The sequence below is a fragment of the Crocodylus siamensis genome, chromosome 15 (genome assembly GCF_052110815.1).
Source record: "Crocodylus siamensis isolate JL-2025a chromosome 15, ASM5211081v1, whole genome shotgun sequence".
NCBI classification, from domain to species: domain Eukaryota; kingdom Metazoa; phylum Chordata; order Crocodylia; family Crocodylidae; genus Crocodylus; species Crocodylus siamensis.
Window position 1 is genome coordinate 50,046,106 of NC_143409.1, and position 20,654 is coordinate 50,066,759.

A 20,654-nucleotide genomic window follows, 5' to 3' on the forward strand; every position below is an offset into this window, starting at 1 on the left:
TCTAACTGATCTCCTACCAGCTAAGCGTCAATAGTAGGAAGGTGGTCAATCCCACCATGCCCACTCTGAACCTTATCTCACACATGCAGGCCATTGTTGTATACTCCTTCTTGTGGACTGTCCCAAGTTTCCATTGTCTGCATACTTCTCCTTTTTCAAGAGGACCATGATATCCCTATTACGCTAAGAGGGATTGACAGCCCTTCTGCTACCTTTCCTCCACACAGGAATGGTCTTTCTTTGTTCTTCAAGGATAATGTCCTTGAGGAACGACCACTCTTCATGTACTCCATTCACCTTCAGCCCCTGGTCCTGCATCGCTTCCCCTACTATTGCCATGAGCCTCGTGAAATTCCACTGCATAGTTTGACTCAGAGGGATTTGAGGCGCTCCGATGTAAGCCTTCAAGGAGGAGTGCTTCTCCCCCACATAGAGGGCTACACCTCCACCTTCCATCCCTACTCAGTCCCTTCTGTGCTGGGTGTAGCCCTCGCTGGCTACAGTCCAGTTGTGGCACTTGCCAGCTTTGAAGAAGTTCAAAATGATTGGCCAGGTATATCCCCTTCCCCCACCAATTAGGTGATGGCAGGGGAGAGGTTTGCCCTGCCCCTATGCAGGGGTGAGGTGAAGAAATGAACCAGAGAGAAGACTAACCCCCTCTCTCTGATTGGAGGAGGAGCCTCCAAAAGGAATAAAAAGGCAGTGTGCCCGGCACGTGGGTGGCTGCAATGAGGGGTGGAGAAGAGGGCAAAGAATAGCTGGCAGAGCTGGCCAGCGGAGCAGAGCATTTGCCCCAAAAGAGCCCAACGATGACTTGTCACACAGGGAACAGCAAAAGGTTGTGTTCCCCAGCCATGCCATGAGGGACCATGCCATCGATGCATAGTCAGCGCATGGAGGTTTAGGGAGTGGACCAAGACCCCAGAGCTGCAGGCGGCAGCTTGGGTCTCCAACCCCTGCATGAGGCAGGACACCCAGTGCACAGGTGGTGCATGGAGGGTCTGGGAGTGAGCTGAGGCTTCGGAGCTGCACTTGGCAGCTCAGGTCTCCGACCCCTGCGGAGGCAGGGCAGGCAGTGCACAGATCAGTGCACAGAGGGTCAGGGAGCGGATCAAGACCTGCACTAGCTCAGGTCTCCAACCTTCGCACAAGGCCCGGCGTGCGGGGTATAGGGGCCATCGGCGCACAGGCATAAGAGAGGGCTGGAGGCCAGGACAGCCTTGAGCAATTGAGGTCCCCCGGCCGAGGGAGGAGATGCCTCAGTCTGAGGAATGAGAGCAGCCTCGACTGCCCTCGGAGAGTTGCGAGGTGCCAGGGACGCGAATTCCCACGGGAGGGTTTCCCACCATTTCTGTGGCTGGCTGCTGGAAGGGAAGCGCCCCCGATGGGGAAGGGCTTCCGGGTTTGAGGTCAGCGTTTTGGGTGATTCAAGCAGAGTTACAGGGGGGCCGCAGGGCATGGGGGGCAGGGTACTGCAGTTTCGTGAGGGAGGGGCACTGGCAGGGCTCAGTGGGTTGGGAGCGAGGGGCAGCAGCAGGGCTGGGGGGCTGTGGCTTGGTAGTGAGGGGCAGCAGCAGGGGCAGGGGCAGGGCCACCCCTTGGGACCAGCCATGTAAACGCTCCTTTGAAATCCCTCATTCATGACGGGCAGTTGGCTAGTAGACTCAGAAAAGAATTCATCAAAATGTGAAACGATACGCTTAGATAAAATTGTACCAGTTAAAATGAATGGTCTAGCTGAAAGTAATCTTCATTTCCAAACTGCCTACTAATACCAACAAATCTTAGATGCATGCAGACTATGAGAAATAAATGTATTTTGCAAAACAAGAAACCAAGATTCAGAAATTCCACCCCACGGACCTCCGCAAAAGAGGGGAAATCAATCGTTCCAAATATTAAATAGTACTGTCAAGCCAATCATCTTAAATCTGATATATTAGACAACACCATTTCACAATAAACACTGGGTCCAGATAGAAGAAACACCCTATCCAACAGTCAAACTTTAACATATTACCATGACAAAGACATCTTCCAGGGCAAATTTAATATATAAAACACCCGTTTATGAGAGTCACAATGAAAACTTGAGATAAAGCATAAAAGAAATTAACCATCAACTCCAGCAACCATATATAATAATATTGAATTTAAATACTAATAATTTATTACAAAGTTTTAATATCTGGGAACATATTGCTATTATAAGTTTTGGACAACTATTCAAATAAGATAGATTTAGGTCTTTTGAAGAAGTACAGAGGTATGACAGGAGATATTACAACCCTATCCCCCCGGTACCCCCATACTTTCAGTTGAGACACTTTTCAACATATCCTCAAAATAAAGGTTAACTAGATACTAGGTTAACTGAGAGAATTTGAAAAAAATATTGATCACACCTATGAAACATCTATATTGTCTGCAATATAAAAAACAAATTTAAAAATACATAGCTTCATAAAAAAGACATAGTTTATAACAAAAGGACTCAACATTGGATCAGAAATTAGTGCTGAAAAACAGGAACCATCTGGAACAATGGTCCTCACATATCCATCTGCATGATAATAACAATTATTTTGAAATCCCATATTGATGTGATCTCACCCTACTTGGATGTCAGTCTATGTAGGCAACCCCCAGCATGGATGTGAGAGTGTGACACGTGATGGCATTTTGCTTGGCACATGCGCCTTGGGGCAGACAGCAGGGAAGGGGCCAGAGCTGCACTGCCCGAACAAGGTTTGGGCCACTCATGGCTCCTCCACTGCATGTCCCTGGCACACCAACATTGTACAAGTTGCAGTTGTGGATGTTTTTGGCACTCTGTCCAAAAATGTTGCCCACCCCTGCCTTAGGCTGTGTCTAGACAAGCGCCGCTGTGCAGTATGTGGTGCTATAGACTTATCTGCAGTGCCACGTACTGCACATTCAGGCATTTCTTGCACCTTGTCATTTGGGGGAGGAGGGCATGGGGGATTTCCTGGGGTCAAAAAATCCTGCACAGAAAACAAGCAGCATGGTGCACGTGGAGGCAGCATGCACCACCAAAAACCAGAGATTGGTGGCCCAAGCCACAGTCTGGCTGACAGCTGGCGACAGCTTCCCTGGCCCCCCGGACAGGCTGCTGAGGCTAGCACAGTTGCTGCCCCCGTATACCCGACCCCACCTGGGGTAACCTGGCACACACCAGAGGGTGCGTGACATGGGTGTTCCCTGGGGACAAGTAGGAGCACTGCAAGGTGGTAGTGGTGCTAACAGTGCTAGTTAGCCAGGGAGCCAAACATCTGCACTCATCTGGACGCGGCCTTAGTGTTCTTCTTACTGACCCTTCTTGAGAACTCTGCAACACGGGAGTCATAACCAACGGACTTATCTTCTAGCGACTGCAAGAATTTAAATTGCAAAACTCTGGAAGAGAAGGACAGCCCTAAAATCACCAGCTGGTTCCAAAAAGTTTGGAAGTTTTGAGTAATGGAAAAATTGTCCCATTAAGGCTGTGCTCTACAGGGGGGAAAGGGGGAAAACTGTCTACTTAGAAAACTGATGGAAATTCTTGGAGTTTCCAGAAAAATAAACTTCTCCTACCTCCAAACCAGAAAGTTTTAGAAATGTTTCTGAATGTTAAAGAAAAGAACAAATTCTATGAGCAAACACATAAGAACAAATTTGGAAGGACTGTGAAATCCTGAAGACGAGATGAAAAGAAGATAGTAAGCTTTGTATTATGCAGAGTTTGAGGGCGTGGGTGGGGGAAAGAGGATGTGAATTATTATATACAGTGACTAAAATCCCAAGCTGAACATTGATCGAATCATAAAGAAATGGTTAAAGATTGAAAAGATGAGAAGGAAAGTATGCAAGATTCTTCTGTAATCATTGACTTAGACTAAGAGAGCAGTGTTGATTAAAGATCAATGTCTGTCTTTATGTATATTTTAGGGGATTGGCTTCAGCTTTTACTATTCAATTTGTTCTTTGATAAGTCGGATTTGTCAATAAATATAAATTAAACATATCAAATAAAAGCAATATAGGCCAATAATAAGAGAAGCCAAAAGGAATCAGATATTGGCTACTGATCCATTTTAAAAAATGTATTACACACACACACACACAATCCAATTGTATTAATTTCTGCAGTACAAGCCACAACTGGTGAAGCTATAGTTAGCAGTGAGGAAAAGGCAGAACTATTGGGTAGCTCCTTTTGCGGTGCATTTATTGGAACCAGGAAGAAGGATGTATCCGTCCTGTACGTTGCTGTGGATGGAAAAAGCAAGCTGAGAGTATGCAACAAAGGAGGATGTGAAATATCTGCTAAGATGCAAATGTTTGAGTCAGCAGGCCAGCATGAAGACAGCAAAGGGTCTGAAAGGAACTGGCTGAGGGGTTCTCAAAAAGACACTTGTGTCAACGTTTCCTAAGTCTTGAAAACCTGGAGAAATGTCCTGGTCATGACAGGTCTTCAGTCTTCAAGAAGGGTCAGAAGGATGACACTGGGAACTATAAATCAGTAGCTTAAAAGTCATGCTGTGTAAGATGGAAGAGGTGGTTCAGGAGTACCAATATCTTGAGGATTAAAGACCTTAACTAAACTCATTGAACTTGCCAAGGGTGACCAAAATACAGCCTGTGGGCCAGATCCGACCATGAAGGAACTTTGCCCAGCCTGCAGTGGGTCTCTCAGTGTCGCTTGGTCCAGGCACCATCTGCCACGTGGCATGTCCCACACTCCTGGGCATGCACCATGTCCCACACTCTCGTGGTTAAGGCAGCTCCATGCCTGGACTCCATTTCCCAGCAGTGGCAGCTCCTTCTGGCTGTCACCACCAGTGGCGCCAGCCCCATGGAAAACAAACAGGACCCACACGGGCAGGGCCCAGCCTACCCACCCCATGTTGGGGGTCAGGGTCCCTCCAGCATGCTCTCTGGCCCCCTGCATGTGCTCTAGACCCATCCACCCCAGCTAGAATGAGCACCGGTGGCAGCAGGAGAATAAAAGTGGGACCTGGAGCCCACTCCTCCCTACCACCAATGCTGCCACCACGAGCACCACCTCCGGACTACCACCGGCCCCTGCATCCAGCGGGGCAGTGGGGAGGAGGCACTGGGCAGCCCTCACACCCCTGCCAGCCCACCAATGCCCATGCAACCTCCGCAACCACCTGTGGCCCTATGCCACATAGGGAAGTTTGTTAAACTCTTGCGTCTGTGGGTGGGGTGCTGACCTGGCCCATGGCCAATTCCCCAAAAATGTCCATGTGTCCCCTGGGTCCAAATAATTGCCCACCCCTATACTAACTGATACATTGGCCCTGTAAGAAGCCATTAAGCTTTAGAGCTGAAACTGCCAAGATTCATTAGGGCAAGGTGGGAAGGAACAGAAACTTCCCTATGGCTTTGTGGCCATCCCTGACACTGTTGCTGCAGGAGAACTGTTGTGGAAGACAGATGCCCATCACAAAATTGTGAAGCCACCTGTGGTAAAGCAATGAGTCCAGGGCCCCTTAACGTAGCCACATACAAGCTTCTTCTGGGTCCACACCTTCTCTCTGCTCGACAGCGTGGGGCAAGAGGAACCTTTGTTAGTCAAACTTTCGTTTTTCCAGAATGCTTCATATTCATAATTAAGCAAAAGTTGAAAGAACATGAACCATGGTCCTTTTCCCTTCAGGCAGTTTTTACTTGCATTATATATCCTTCTTTGGTGCTTTCTATGGGAAGATATCAGAGAAAATGGGACCTATCGATACTTTTATAAATGCCCAGCACATGTGCATTCTTTAGTGGGGTCTGGTGGGTACAAGGACTCTGAACTTACTTTCTGCAATACTTTCCTCAACCTAAGGTAACACAACAGTTTTCACCCTTAGAGTTTGTTCCAGTCCAGTTGCTGTGACCACCTGTGCAGGCCATCCTTTTGACCAAGAACTGGAGCATTTCAATTCTTGCTAATAGTTTTGGGTCTTTCCAGCCTTCAGAAAGCAATTTTGAGAACTGAGTTGTGTCTGTTTGGTCTTTTGAGCCCTTCTAAAAGATTCTGCACCAGACGGGAAACAGTGAGCACAGGCAGAAGCAACAACTCTCACAATCAAAGGAGACAAATGAGTTGTTCCAATAGAGGTGTTACCTCTGCAGCCATAGCAAAATTGCTACAACTGAGACAGGAGAAGAGAGCACTGTGGGATAGGAGGGGGGTTTGCTAGCAGCCTTGAACTCCCTGAATAGTGGTTCCAAGGAAGATAGAGCTGGACTATGCTCAGTGGGCACATAGACATGTAATGCCATGGCACCACAGCTACGTGCTATGGTCACATAGCTCATCACTATGATAATGTAGTTTCAGCAAGCGCCAACAGTGATGCCAATGCAACATCACTGTAGAGACAATCAGCCTTGCCATAGCATGTCAGTACAGTGATGCAGCTGCTAAAATAACCATGCACATTTGGGATGCTGTTACTGCAGCATCATTTAGTTCTTGCTTTAGGAAATACTAAATGAGGCACAGTAACAACTGCACCAGGGCAGGCATGTAGAGATGCACCCAGTAGTGCCAGATGAACGAACAGGAGCAATGGTCTCATGTAGCAAGTCAAGTTTAAGTTAGATATTAGGAAAAATCTCTCAAGAGCAGGACAGTCAGGCACTGTACAGGTCACCTGGAGAGCTTGTGAACTCCATTCTTAGAGGTTTTTATGACCGGACTGGACAAAACTTTGGGTGTGATGATCCAGTTGAGGCTGGTTCTGCTTTGAGATGACCATTTGAGGTCCCTTCCAACTCGAATTGTCTGTGATTTTAACCTCAGCCTGCTTCATTCAGGGTCAAAGCTGGGTGACTCAGGTGGCCTGTCTCCACACACATGTGCAGCAGCTGTAGCAAAACAGCTTATCCATGCTCCCAGCTGGAAGCTCTCCTTCTCTGGTTGATGTAGCTAATAGGCACGTTGGTCCAAACCCATTCATTAGTCTCCCAGCAGATGTAGTTCTCCTCCACCCCTTTTCTCCCCACCCCAGATTTCATGGTTGGGGTCAGATTAAGTTGCTGAGTAGAGGACTCACTGAGATTTGCAACAGAGACTGCAGAGTCTCAAGGAGGATGAAATGCAACAGAAACAGAAAGGTTGGCATGATATCAAGACGCAACGGCATCAACAAAACCACACACAGGTCTAGCCGGGGTCACAGGCCGGGTGGTCGAGGCAGCTGAAGCCTTCCATGAGTCACGAGGCTGAAGGGCCAGTCGTAGATGTAGGTGCCTGAAAGGCATTTTCTCAGAGCATCCCCCAGGGCAGAGGGTTGAGCTGCAGGGATGAAGGACTCTATATCCCCATCTTCTAAGCCTACAGGATACAGAGACTCAGTCCAGTGTGAAAACTAGGCATCCACCCTGCACCTGACCCCTCTGAAATGACCTGGGCTCTAGGGCTGGCCAAGTCACGGCCGCATTTGGGAGGGCTCTTATATGTAAGTAGCGCCTCCCCGACAGGAATCAGCAGTGCGGTCTGAGGATCTGGGTTTTAAGCTTCAAGCCAAAGTCCCTAGGGTAGAAGAGGCATGACGATGGGGTCTGCACAGAGTCCATGGGTCTGGAAGAGCCAGTGCCCACGACCCCAAAGCTTCCCCAGTGAGGTGTGGCAGGAACTAATTCACTTAAATTGCAACAGGGGAGACTGAAAGTGGGGACTAAGAGGCTCATAACCGGGCGGCTCAGCCTTGGAAGAGGTTACTGGAGCATTTCTGGGCAGGTCAGACACACGCTTGTCCGGGATTGGTTAGAAAGGGCTGAGCGAAGGGTTACACTCGATGCCACGCTTTCCAGCCAGGTTTTCCCAAGGGCACCGGCACATGTTACAGCGCTCCTGTGATTAACGTATGAATTGAGTGACACACTGTAACATGACACATGTTCAAGCTATTTACCAGCTAATAACAACCCCAAAAATGGTGATCCCGCCTCAGAGCTGTTACGTGTACAAGGCAGGACTTGTTGCAGGGAGTCTGTTGCAGAGGAAGCAATTGTGAGAAGAGGTGCACATTTCCGGGGCGGGGTGGGGGGGACGCTTGTGCGCAGTGGTGCAGACCCCCCCGCGCAGCACCCGACGCGCAGCCGTGACAGGGGTCGGGAGTGCAGAGCGGTGGGGAGGGGCTGAAACCCGGGGGCTGTAATATGGGTTTCTCCTCAGCCTGACACACCTGAGGGGCAGGGACCTGGCGTGACAGAGCCATGGACACGTGGGAGTGAGGATGGAGGCAGGGACTCGTGGTTAGCACTGTCAGGGCACTGGTCAGTGGAGGAAGGCAGGGATTTCAGGGGCTGAAAGGCAGGGCCGGCACTGGAAGCTGTCTGAAGCATAGAAATAGGGGCTGGAGGTCAGCGTTAGTGCCAAAGGCGATGCTTAGAAGCAGCACCCAGAGCCAAGATTAGGGTTGCTCTTACCTCGGTGAGCCCAGCTCCATGTGCCCCCTGCAGTCATGCAAGCCCCAGCCCGAAGCAGGGTGTGGGGGCCCACGGCCTGTGTAGTCAGTGCTGGGTCCATGTCAGGGAGCCTCCTGCCTTTCCAACCCAACAGCACGCATGGATCATATGAAAGTCAGGCTGCAAGGGACCTTTTGAGGCCACCTCTAGTCTCTGCTCAAGGCAGCATCACCCCTGATTAAACCACCCCAGCGAAATGTCTGCCCAACCTGCTCGTGACAACTTCCTAGGAAGGAGAGTCCCCAATTCCTCCTCTGGAAGCCTCTTCACTGCTTGACCGCCCTCAGTCAGATAGCTCCTTCTCATCTGCAACTTCAATTTCTCCTGCTTCAGCTTGAGGGCATTGCTCCTAGTCCTGTCCCAGACAGCCAGGGAGGAAAGGATGGTCTGGCCTGTCCTGCAGGTGCCTCTGGGCAGGGACCTTCCCCAGACGAGTCCTGCACAGAGCTGAAGTTTCACCAGAGCCTTCCAGCCCCCGACTCTCGACTGGAGGTGCCCCAGGAGGAGATCTCCAGGGTGCCAGGGCCTAATCCTCCTGCAAAGGCTGGGGCAGGGGTGATTGGTGAGGGGAGATGTGAGCAGGTGACTGCAGCACATGGCCATTCCCACAACTTCATAAGGGCAGACCAGTCCCCACAAATGCACACAATCTCTTCCAGGGGCCGGCCAGTCTGCACTGGAGGGGATAATCCTTCCTGCCCCAAAGCCAATGATCGGTGTCACTCTGAGCACGTGACCAAGACCCTCCTTCCTGTCATCACACAAGAGGATTCTCCACACCAGCGCAGAGCACTGACCATCTTGGCCCATGTCCAGCCATGACCAGTCTGCTGATACTTCAGGGGGAAAAGTCTGCCCAGTAATTTCTACACCACCAAAAATCTCACTCCTGCTCCCCGCAGGTGGATAGCTGGTGCCCTGCGTCTCGAGAGTAGATTATAGTTATTTCACAGCTGACCTGACAGTGGTGAGGGCAGCCCAATGCCCCACAGGGGGAAGACGAGGGGATGAATGAGCAGTGGGGTTGGATGTCACAGATGCCCAAGGCCAAGGGAACTGTAACAACACCCAGCCTCCAAAGAGCAGAGTTTCTCCCAGGAACTGGAGGAGAGCAGTCCATTGAGGGGCATACACAGTGTCATGGTAAAGCTTTCACCCCACAATAGAAAAATCACAAGCACAAGGCAAGAAAGGACCTCCTGAAGTCCTCTCCCATTGACTTCGGGGGATAGGAAAGACATGTGATCCCCTGCATGAACTCAGGATGAAACTGGAGATGCACAAGTCTAAAAAGACTCCAAGCCACAGTGAGTCCACCCCACCCTGGGAACGCCACTCCCGTGATTAATGACTTGCTGCTAGGAAAGTGGGTCTGATGTCAACACTTGACTTATCTGACTGCCATTTCGGCTGGTGCCTCTGTTTATGCCTGTGTGAACAAGGCCAAAAGGCCTCCCCTTGGCTACTTGTGGGTGGCTGCACCCAGGGATAGAAACCCTTCCCCTCAAGCTAAGGAGACTGAGCTCTTGACACCCCCGGGTTGTGACCTTGGTTTTCCAGCCCCCTGGTTATTTCTGTGTTCCTCTGGTATGTGGGCATCTTTCCTGAAGTTTAGATTTGGATGCAGTGTCCTAAGCATGGTCCTACCAGTGCTGGGCACAGAGGTGAGATCCTTCCCCCCCACCCCACCGCCCCTCATCCCCACAGTCCAGACTCCCCATTTCATCCATTGAACACTACATTAAAACTAGCGCTCCTAGGTGACCTCAGGACCTTCCCTGAGTCATTCGAAGCAGCAGGAGTTGTCACCCAAAAGGAGCCACCCATTGCTGTAGCCCCTGCAACTCCAACATCACCAGCTCAGCCCTGTTTCAAGGTGGCCATAATTATACCAACGGCATACCTCACTCATGCATCAGTCTTGTGAAGCAGCTTCCCACTTGGTGGGTATGTAGCATAACAGACCCTGAAGCATCCCCTGGGCCAACGGACCAGAAGTTCAGCATTGTCAGATACTCAGGAACATCCCACACAATCCACGTGAGGATTGACATGCCAAAGAGCTACAGAGTGAGATTGCAGGGCGCTGGATTATGGGACCACATCAGACATCAGGTGGGGATTAGTCAAGGGAAGGAGGTTTTTCCCAAAAAGATCCCTCCGCACCCCAGTAACCCCTGGGCTCAACAGAAAAGCATTCTGGGTGTGGAGATGCCCATGGGCATGAGGTGGGACTTCCTGCCACTGTCCCCACTCACATTGTTTTATGAATAGGAAAGGTAATTTTGCAGTCACCGGGTGCGTCTACATATGAGACTTTGCTGTGCACGAGACTAATCTAATGCAGGAGGAGGCAATGTTTTTTGGCCAAGTGCCAAAACCCCCACAATGTCTACCTTGGAAGTTGTCAGAGTGCCAGCATGCCAGAAAATCAAAACGGGGGGGGAGGTACATGGCAGGACGCACTGCATATTAGTATAGTTAATAATTATAAATGTTGCCTTTGTCATTGTGTATTCCTTTTTTGTTGAGCATGTTGTGATGAGAGAGAGAAAAAAGACAAACAAGAGGAAGAGGAGAGACAGAAAGAAAAAGGAGAGCAGAGAGAGACCCAGGCACACGCACACAGAGAACCATGTGCACAAACACAGAGAACCAGAACACACTCACACCAGACACATGCACACACCTCCAGAACCAGACACATGTGTGCACACAGACACACAGAGCCAGATGCATGGGTGCATGGAGCTGGGCTCCTGGGCCACTGGACAAAGTCCCACCTAACAATGCCCTGGTCCCGCCAGAGCCCATTAGCCCAACCTCCCCCCTATGCTGCACAGCTAAGCCCGCAAAAGGTGCGGTGCTCCTGGCGAGGGGCAGCGCCAGCCTCATCCTGGTGTGGGGCTGGGCCGGGGCTGGGCTCAGAGTGGGTGGGAGTCAGGTGGGCTCAGCTGCAAGCCCTGCTGCAAGCAGCCTGGGCTCTGTGGTTGGCAGCAGCTCCCAGAGCCTGGGCTGGCTGCAGTTGGGAGGCTGCAAACAGCTGCTCCGGGCCCCGGCATCAGCTCCATACCTGCAGGTGCATGCGCACCTCGGAGCAGATGGAGGGGATAGGGCCTGAGGCAGCACAGCCCTCCTGCTGCCCTCTCTGGGGTGCACGTGCAGTCACTGCCCGCATGCAGCTGATGCCAGGGCTGTGGAGCCCACTGCAGCTGCCCAGAGCCCAGGCTGGCTACTAACAGCTGCGCCGGGCTCCAGGGCCCAGTCATCAGATCTGTGCCGGCAGGGGGGCTGCTCCAAGTGTCCCCTGCCAGCCCGGGTCTGGCACCCAGGGGAGCCTGGAGCTCCCCCAGCTGCTTCTGGGGAGGGGAGTGGGGGAGGCCAGGCAGGAGCAGCGCTGAACTGAGCAGCTGTAGATGCACATTGGGACATGTGCCTGGGCTCAATTTAAACACACCTGAATTTCCTGTGCAGAAAATTCAAGCACATGAATTGTACATGTTGACGTACCCACAGGGAAGTTTTCTCTGTATCCTAGGAGCACCAGCAGATGCAACAACTGTATCAGTGTCAAATACTAGGAAAACAAGCGGTTATGATGTAACTGTTGTAACCTGGGCATGATCCCATGGAGTTAAGATCGTAGTGAAGCAATGGCAGGGTTAACCCCCATTTCGTGCAAGGTTCAAGTTCACCAGTTTGGCTACACTGCATTAGCCCAGGATTGTGCGTTACCTCATCACAGCCAATGCAATTTCCAGAGCAGTCACTCCTGTTCCCCTTTTAGATATCCCTCTCCCCCATCCTCTAAGCTAGGGGTCAGATCCAGAACCACGTCAGTCTTCTGCGCAGTGAAGGGACTTAGATACCAGCTGGGAAGTGTCAGGAGCAGGGAAGCAGGAGCTACATCTGCTGGGAAATGATGACCGGATGTTTTCCTGGGATCTCTTGAGCAGATTTCTAACAATATTTGCAGCACGAGGGTGCTGGGCACTTTGGTTCCCCTGCTTTCCATGGGGCAGGAGGAGGGCAGGGGCAGGTCTGACATCTTGTGTTGTGTCAAGGCTGACTGTAGTTTTACCAAAAGCTTGGATGATGGATTTGTGTGAGATGGTTTGGATAGGGTTGATCCTGTCTCAGGCAGGGGGCTGGACTAGATGGCCTCTGCAGGTCCCTTCCAGCCTGCCTTCTCTCTGAGTCCATGACGAGAGAGTCTTTATGAGGACTCAAGAACCTGGCTTAGTTAAACATACCGATGAGGACTTGAGAGACCAATGCCAGTCACCCAGGCTTAAATCCAATACATTACCAACCCAGAGAGAGCGGTTTATTGTGGGGGATGAAGCAGCAACTGGACAGACTCTGCATCTCAGTGGAATGACCCTTCATCTCATTGGATACGTATTTATAACCCCTTCCTTACAGTGTATGTATATATAATTACAGAGCTGCTGGCCTTCATCTCTGAAAACTCATGGTCATTGCAAGAGGTCCCAGATAATTGGAAAAGGGCAAAGACAATGCCCATATTTAAGAAAGAGAAAAAGGAGGATCCAGAGAAATACAGACCGGTCAGTCTCACCTCAGCCCCTGGAAAAATCACAGATCAGATCCTCAAGGAATGCACAAAGAGCTGGAAGTCCTTCCACAGTCACGGCTCTAGGATGTGACTAGGAAATTGCCTGTCAAGAACAATGGGGGTTGGGGGAAGGGACAGAGGCCCGTGTCCACACCCCCACCCTGCCACTTCAGGTAAGGATCCACCTCCCCACCCTCCGTGACTTCGGTCTGGGTCAGGCTACACACCCCCCACCCACTGCTTTGGGTCCTAGTCTGGACTCCCCCCTCCCCGCCTCTGCCTCACATCCGCGCCTGATTCCCCCCGCAAGTGCTTTGGGTCAGGTCCAGCTTCCTCCCCTGTCCCCACTCTCCCCACCTCACCACCACTTTGGGTCTGGGTCTGGCTTCCCCCTGACCCCTACTTCCCCCTGCCTCTTTGGGACCAGGACCACTCCCCCTCCCCCTCCCCTCCCCTGTTCCCCCTGCCCCTGCGTTGAGTCCAGGCCCTCTCCTCCCCGCTCTTCCACTACTTCAGGTCTGGTCTCCCTCCCCCCACCACCGCCACCACTTTGGATCTGATGCCTCTCCCCTCCCACCCCACCCTCCAGGTCTGCCTGGCCCCTGTCCACCTTCCTCCAGTCCCCACCCCCCTCCCTCCCTGTGCACCACCTCTCCCAAGGCGCAGTGCGGCATGGCACTCCTGCCGGGCCTGGCCCCAGCCTTCTCCCCCCCAGTCTCACCCCTCCCTCCATCCCTACCCACTGCCTCCCCCGCCCCACCAGCTATTCGGGGGGGTGGCAGGGCTGGGCAGCAGTGGGGGCTGCCACCATCATCCCCCCCTGCACCCTCAGGCAGGGAGCCAGGAGGGGGAAGCCCAGCTGCTTGGACGGCCACAGCTTGTTCGCCCACGCAGCCTGGGCTGCCCAGCCAGGCAGCACCCATCCTCTTGGCAGCGCATGTGCAGTTGTCCTGGAGCAATATCAACAGACAGCCAGACAGACTAAGCCTTTTATTATATTAGATTTGGAATAACAGAGACTTGGTGGGAGCTCGCATGACTGGAGTACTGTCATGCATGGGTAGAAACTGTTCAGGCAGGGCAGGAGGGGAGAAGAGGAGGAGGAGTTGCACTGTATGAAAAAGAGCCTGATCATTGCTCAGACCTCCAGTACAAAGCTGGAGATAGGTCTGTTGAGAGTCTCTGGGTTAGGGCAAGAGGGGCGGGCAATAAGGGTGACGTTGTGGTGGGGGTCTACAAGACCACCAGACCAGGAGGAAGTGGTGGTTGAAGCTTTCTTCAAACAGCTACTAGTAGTTTCCCAATCACAGGCCCTGGTTCTCATGGGGGACTTCAATCACCATGACATCTTCTGGGAGGGCAGCAAAGCAGTGCCCAGGAAACCTAGGAAGGTTTTGGAGAGTGTTGGAGACAACTTCCTGGTGGAAGTGATAGAGCGGCCAACTAGGAGTGTTGCTCTTCTTGGCCTGCTGCTCACGACCAGGGAAGAATTGGTGGAGAGTGCAGTAGCGGATGGCAGTTTCAGCAGCAGTGACCAGGAGACGATTGAGTTCAGGATCCCGAGGAAAGGAAGGATGGAGAGCAGCAGAGTAAGGACCCTGGACTTCAGAAAAGCAGACTTCAACTCACTCAGGGAACTCATAGGCAGTATCTCCCGGGAAGCCAGACTGAGGAGGAGAGGAGTCCAAGAAAGCTGGCTGTACTTGAAGAAACCTCACTGAGATTGCAGGAGCAATCCAGCATGATGCACAGGAAGACTAACAAGTACGGCAGAAGAACAGCTTAACTAAATCACAAAAAGGAAGCTTATAAGAAGTGGAAACTTCAAGAAATAACTAGGGAAGAATATCAGAACATTGCTCGGGTGTAAAGGGATGAAGTCAGGAAGGCCAAAGCACAATGGGAGTTGCAGTTGGCAAGGGATGTGAAGGGCAACAAGAAGGGTTTCTACAGGTCTGCTGGTAGCAAGAGGAGGATCAGGGAAAGTGTGGCTCCCTTACTGAATGGGGGAGGCAGCGTTGGCTACAAAGGACCAACTCACAGGATCATCATCAATTCTAGTTTACTGTACAAGATGTGAAGTTACCAATAAAATCATAAATGCAAACTCTGAGTTCTGAGGGGTACTGGCCACCTTAACACACACTGACACACACATATACACACAAGTGCTGCAACAGTAGCGTAGCACCAGTGCTGGTTTATACCTATCCAGAGTGCTCGTATCTGCTGTCTACAGTCAGCTTCCTCCAAGACAATGTCTTCTTCAGAAGGGGGTCTCCTGCTTGTCCTTCTGTCTCGGTAGGTCGGGTGCTGGATGAGAGGGTGCCACTGAGGGTCACGCTTCACTGCCTTTTAACCCTTTCTGGCAGACTTCTGTGATCCCCCAGCATCATCTTGGCTGCCCAGTCCAGAGGCTGCTGTCCCACATGGGTCTTGCATAGCACATGACAGCTGTCGGTCACAGTCACTGGGGACTACACCCAATGTGCATTTTTGTGATCCCACCCTTGACTTGATTGACTTAATGGCGGTGTCCTTGCAGGTTTCAGGTGCCTTGATTAGCTTAAAATGGCTTGTAGAGTAGAGTTTGTAACGGTAAGTTCCTCTGGCTAGGCTATTGTCAGTTAACAGCCAGAGGCTCTTGCTTTGTCATTCAATTATCTACTGACTCATATATACTCTATTCACTTAGGGGACCACCCCAATATAGCAATCCAATCCCAGTGATTACAATTCCAATGTATTCTTATAATTATCTTTTTAGTAATGCAAGGTATGACTTACTCTAAGGAATACATTCATTAAAAGTTAAAAGATATGAAACATAAAATAGCAGGCCACAGGTAAGACAGATGAAATATAAAAATGCACTGTGAGAAATATATAAAAATGCCGTAAGGGGTAGTGAGGATCAAAGGCCACTGGGGACAGTGAGTGAATTAGGTCAGATGCAGTCAGGTAGACTGATTTAGCATCAACCTTTAGACAGATATGGGAAGTTTGCTTTGGGAAATAGGTATTAAAGGGTAAACATGTTCACCTGGTATATGTACAGTCATGTGTTCAATGCACCTTTGCTTTTCTTGTCCCTTATACACTTCCCTTTTCAGTGGATATTTCAGCTCTTTTGTTTTCCTTAGTGACACTGAGCTCAGTTGAGATGTAGATGTAGTTTGTAGGGTTCTCCTAGAGAAAGCCACTTCAGCTTTTTCACTTGCTCCGAGCCTTGCCACCCCCATGCATGAGTGTGCTAGGTCTCTGCCAATACTTAGAAGGAAAAAGAAATGCAGAAGAGGGGGTGGGGAGGTGCAGGCAAGAAGGGGCTTCTGTTCTATCAATGCCCAGAAGGGGAGTGTACAAAGGGGGCTCCCTATTACAGCAACCTTTCAGCAGAAGATGCAGAAAAGGTTGAAGTGCTCGATGCCATTTTTGCCTTAGTCTTCACAGGCAAGGTCAGCTCCCAGACTACTGCATTGGGCAGCACAGTTTGAAGAGGAGTTCAGGAGCCGTTGGTGGTGAAAGAAGAGGTTAGGGAGAGCAAACAGACCAAGGGAGACTCTGCACTTGCAGGGGTTAAGACAAGGCAGCCTTACAAATGCATTAGGGGCTGGTGGTTTAGGGAGAGAGAAGTGTGTGGTGGTAGTCTCAGCAGGCCCAGGAGCAGGGCAGAGATGTAGCCAGAGAAGTGTCATGCCCAGAGGAAGGGCAGAGACAGGAGCCATAAAAGGCTCAGGCTTGCAGCAGAGTATATTGAGCAGTAATGGCTGTGAGGAATGAGCATTAGCAGTGTACAAAACAGGCTGTATTCAATTCAGATTTGGATTTGGCTCAAATTGGGGACAGTGATTTGATTCGTTGATTTGGATCATTGTCCTGATTCATTTCAGCCAACTCCGAATCTGAAGATTTGATGCTGGTTCAGAGAATCAGCGATTCAGCCATAGACACAGCTTTAAATGCTTTTTCTATGTACCTGGAGGTACCAGGCTTGGCTCGTGAATGCTGAGATGCCGGGGTGGAGGGAGTGTCCTATGAGAAGGTGGGGAGCCCCCAGTGAGCTCAGCAGCAGACCCAGAAGTCGACCAGACGCACTGCTGGTCCATTCCCGGGTCCGCTGGGGAGTGCGCTGGGCTGCGCCCCCACACACTGGGTGCCCCCCAGAGCCAGGAGGCACCTCAGTGACAAGAGGTTATCCATTTCTACTAAGTTTGGAACATATCAAGAAATGGATTAACAACCAGGGAAAGCACATGGTTTTTGAGGAATCGTCCCCCAAAGATTAAGGGAACCACTAAGGTAAAACAAGAGTAAATCAGAAGGAAACATCTATCGCATATGGATACTGACTCTTCCTGCACATAAACATTAATTATTTGCAAAAGAAATATTTACCATACTAATTAATCAGGGACAGACGTTTTATACAGCTACATACCAGACAACAGGAGCCTGCTTAAAATGATCATGAATACTGTAAGATAAGCTGGAAGGGATACCTCATTATTTGTTGTCAGATGGCCTAGCCACAAACTCACATCTTCTTGCACTGTGCTATTGCCATCAGTATTTTGTATTTTAACTTTGTGAGTAGGCCCAGCTTAGCTTGAGTTTCACAGTCAGCCGTCACTGGGGCCAGACTGGAACTGGCTCTTAAAAGACAGGAAAGGACGAGTGTGCGCATTCCCCACCCCGCATGTGCACACGGGGAGGGCACTAGCATGCAGTCTCAGGGGGTGCCAGGGCCAGGGCAGCTGGGGTGGGTGCCAGTGTACAGGGTCAGAGATGCACTGAAGCAGGGAGCTGATCGTCTCCTCTCTGGCAGCTGCACGAGGGTCTTTCCCAACTCAAGCTTCTGCCTTGCTCTTGCCTGGGAAGGCAGGAGGAGAGTGCACAGTGTAAATCCTTATCACCCTGTAACCAGTGACACAGGTGCCCCAGACTCCATGATTAGTGAAGGGCTGGATGGGGACCCCTCCACATGGGACATTTCTGCAACTCTCTGTGTCCTGGGGTCCCCACCGCGGGCATGGGAGACCCACTAGCTCCAGCCTGCGAGTGGTGGAGTGATGCCAGCACCTTGCAGCTGCAAGACAGGATGTGGCACATGGTTCAGTGACATGAGGGGCAGTGAGGGAGGGGCTATCCCCAGCTTGGGGGCTCATTGCCTGGCCCACAGGGAGGTGCTGCCCTGGGTCACGACTCCCAGGCCAACCCTTGGGCTGTAGTTGGTATCTTATGTAAAGGGCTCCCCTGGATCATAGGAGCCCCAGCACTACCCCTGTCATCTCCTTAGGGTTGGTGATGCCCATGCTCCCATATTACCATCCTTTGTGACACTCTCAGGGGAGCCCTCACACCTTCAGAGGAGTCCTTCAGCCCCAAGCCCCTCTCCACTGTCTCCTGTCTGAGCACTGAGAGCAAGCTGGGCTATGTCACAGGTGCCACATGCCTCAGTTCCCCTGGACTCATTCAGGCCTTGCCAGCTCATAGCAGAGGAAACATTGCCAGGTCTGGGAGTCACTCCTTTCATTACATTCATGCTATAGCTCCCCTCCTCTGCAGAAGAGGCAGCCGGGATTTCCCAAGTGCTTTGATCTCACAGTTCATGCACATGGTAAGTGAGGCACAAGCTCTGTAAGGCTGTCCAGGGCCAGGCAGAAATAAAGAACTCCAGCCACAAGCGTGGGAAACAGCTGTCGGGCTGGACAGCACAGGCTATGTTGTGAACATCTCGGGGCCTGGTTTGCCATTAGTACACTCAACAAAACCTAACTTCAGAATTTCACCTGCACAATACACACACGCACCCCACCTGCATCGAGGGAGTGACATCCTCAAAAGCCAGCTACGAGCCCTCTGAACAGGGCACCAGGAGCTGCCTCTGCTCAGGTCCCTGATCAGCAGGTCCAGGCGGCCCCTCCTGAGCTGTGGGCTGAGCCTCATGGGGAAGACTCAGAAGTTGCTTGCATGAATGGTGCGTGTCCCCCAGCAGCTGGCAGGGTACAGCTGTGCTGGTGGCAGTGGGAGCGTGGTGGCGGTAAGCTGGGAGCTCCTGCAGACACCACCGGGGATGCACTGCCACGTTCAGGGGTGCATGTGCACTCACATGCATCCCCTACGCATCCCCTTGTGTGCATCCTGGCAGAAATTGGTGGCCCTCCACTCCCAGGTCAGCCCCTGCCAGCACTTTAATCACAGTGGATATGTGATTGCCAGTGTTTCCCCGCTCCACCACCTAGCACTGGCAAAAGAGTTATGGTTCCCAGCGGGGCCGGGGCAGGGCAGGGAACGGAGGCCCCCACACCTGTCCTGCAGGCACCCGCCTTAGGGCCCCAGACGTGCAGGTGAGGGAGCTCCAGGAGGAGGTTAGCAGGCTGAGGGGCATCAGAGAAGTGGAGGACAAAAATGATGGGTATTTCCTTTCCCTGCAGGGCCAAGCACCAAAGGGAGAAGCACCCCGGGAGATGCCCTCCACAGCAGAATGGCAGAAGGTTCCTTCCAGAGCCATGGCTGCTCGCAACGGTGCACGACCAGCTCCCCGAGTCCAGCTGGAGAACAGGTATGAGGCCCTGGTGACACTGGAGAGGAAGAGGAAGGAGAGGAGGAAACCTCTGGAGAGGAGGCCACTCCACGCACTGAACAGACTGAAGGAGGCAAGTTGACCCAGAAGAAGAGACGCTGAGTGCTCGTCATAGGCGACTCCATCCTGAGAGGTACAGAGGGTCCCACCTGTCACCAGGATCCCTTGACACGCGAGGTCTCCTGTCTGCCTAGAGCTAGGATTCAGGATGTGACAGAGATGATCCCAGCCATTATCCAGCCCACTGATTTACTACCCCATGGTACTAATTCATGTGGGCACTAATGATGCAGCCAGGAGAAGCCCAGATCATCTGATGAAAGACTACCATGCTCTGGGGGGCAAGCTGAAGGGGACAGGGGCACAGGTGGTCTTCTCATCTGTCCTTCCATTGAGCAGACGTGGACGACGCCATGAGACCTGCTTCAGAGAGGTCAGCTTGCACCTTTAGGAATGGTGTCTTGAGATGAACTTCAGCTTCTTGGACTTTAAGATGAGAGACATGCTTGGGTGGGATGGGCTTCACCTCTCCCCCAAAGGTAAGCGTGCGTTCTCTTTCAGGCTGGCTGATCTCCTCTGGCAGGCTTTAAACCAGGCTCGCTGGGGGAATGGGAGGATGAGGTCAGAGGGAGCCTCAGACCACCAAACCAAGTATCGCCCACAAGAACAGCCCAGCCAAGACTGACAATGAGCACAAGAAATACCCAGGTAAGAGACCCAGATAGTTTGTGGATTAGGAGGGTGGGTGGTGCATACACCTCCAGAAGGCCTTAAATGCCTACAGTAATGCTCATAGTATGGGGAACAGGCAGGAGGAATTTGCCCTCCTGCTAGCTAACACCAACCCAGACATAGTGGGGCTCACTGAAACGTGGTGGGACACGCACATCAAGGGCTATAGGCTGTACAGGAGGGACAGGACAGGGAGGAAAGGCGGGGGTGTGGTGCCCTACATCAAAGAGCAATTCACGTCCTCAACAAGCAGCACCGGGTCAGAGGAGG